Below are 1,828 nucleotides of genomic sequence, written 5' to 3' on the forward strand. Positions count from 1 at the left end.
CTCAACGTTAAGCTGTGTCCCTGCACCACAATCGTTATATAATAAGCTTATCTCTAAGCTTTTTTGCGTTCAATGCTCAACGTTAAGCTATCCCTTCGCTTAGAACCTCGCTCTACATTTTGCCTTTGGACTTCTCGAAGCTCAACTTGTGAGCAGTTCCATGCACCACTATAGGTATCTCTTAGCTTAGTTCTAAGCCATGTGCGTTCAAAGCTCAACGTTAAGCGGCCTCATGCACCACAACCCTTGTATCTTAAGCTTATCTCTAAGCTTTTTTTGCGTTCAATGCTCAACGTTAAGCTATCCCTTCGCTTAGAACCTCGCTCTACATTTGCCTTTGGACTTCTCGAAGCTCAACTTGTGAGCAGTTCCATGCACCACTATAGGTATCTCTTAGCTTAGTTCTAGCCATGTGCGTTCAAAGCTCAACGTTAAGCGGCCTCATGCACCACAACCCTTGTATCTTAAGCTTATCTCTAAGCTTTTTTTGCGTTCAATGCTCAACGTTAAGCTATCCCTTCGCTTAGAACCTCGCTCTATATTCAACTTTCAGATACCTCAAAGCTCAACTTATGTGGTCTGCTATTGCTCTTGAACGGGTACAATATCTGACAGAGGGGGGTTTTTGGCCCAAATTATGCATTATTAGTTTAACCTCCGTCGCAGAACCACATTTGACCAGGTCGAGAAAAAAATTTTTTCGTGACGACCTGGTCCCCCCATAGTAGGAATGAACATGACATCTTAACCATATTTGACCATTTTCAAATTTCTCGTCGCGGAATCATGACTTTACTAGTAAAATTTGTTCCGGGTAGGGACCTCCCATACAAAATTTCATCGCTCCAAAAGTGATTTCGTTTCACTTTTCAACATTTACAAGGTCCATAAATCATGTTTTGAGACGATATGGAAAAAAAAATTTTTTGCCCGTCTCGACCAACTCGACCGATGGTGACCACAGCAGGGTGCTCCATACAAATTTTCCTTATGTGGAATTTTCAGTGTAAAATAAGGTTTCTCCAATCGATCGCGGGTTTCACTTTTCATCATTTGCTAGGTCTAACTATGATGTTTTGAGTGGTCCCGCAAAAATTTTTTCTCTTGGCCAGTCGACCCTTTCGTCCATGTCGGTGTGTTCTGCAGTAGGGTGCTCCATACAAATTTTCCTTATGTGGAATTTTTCAGTGTAAAATAAGGTTTCTCCAATCGATCGCGGGTTTCACTTTTCATCATTTGCTAGGTCTAACTATGATGTTTTGAGTGGTCCCGCAAAAATTTTTTCTTGGACCGGGCCTTCCTTCCCGGCCCTGTCGGTGTGCTCTGCAGTAGGGTGCTCCATACAAATTTTCCTTATGTGGAATTTTTCAGTGTAAAATAAGGTTTCTCCAATCGATCGCGGGTTTCACTTTTCATCATTTGCTAGGTCTAACTATGATGTTTTGAGTGGTCCCGCAAAAATTTTTTCTTGGACCGGGCCTTCCTTCCCGGCCCTGTCGGTGTGCTCTGCAGTAGGGTGCTCCATACAAATTTTCCTTATGTGGAATTTTTCAGTGTAAAATAAGGTTTCTCCAATCGATCGCGTGTTTCACTTTTCATCATTTGCTAGGTCTAACTATGATTTTTTTGAGTGGTCCCGCAAAAATTTTTTCTTGGACCGGGCCTTCCTTCCCGGCCCTGTCGGTGTGCTCTGCAGTAGGGTGCTCCATACAAATTTTCCTTATGTGGAATTTTTCAGTGTAAAATAAGGTTTCTCCAATCGATCGCGGGTTTCACTTTTCATCATTTGCTAGGTCTAACTATGATGTTTTGAGTGGTCCCGCAAAAA

Source organism: Anopheles marshallii (genome assembly GCF_943734725.1).
Source record: "Anopheles marshallii chromosome X unlocalized genomic scaffold, idAnoMarsDA_429_01 X_unloc_125, whole genome shotgun sequence".
Taxonomy (NCBI): domain Eukaryota; kingdom Metazoa; phylum Arthropoda; class Insecta; order Diptera; family Culicidae; genus Anopheles; species Anopheles marshallii.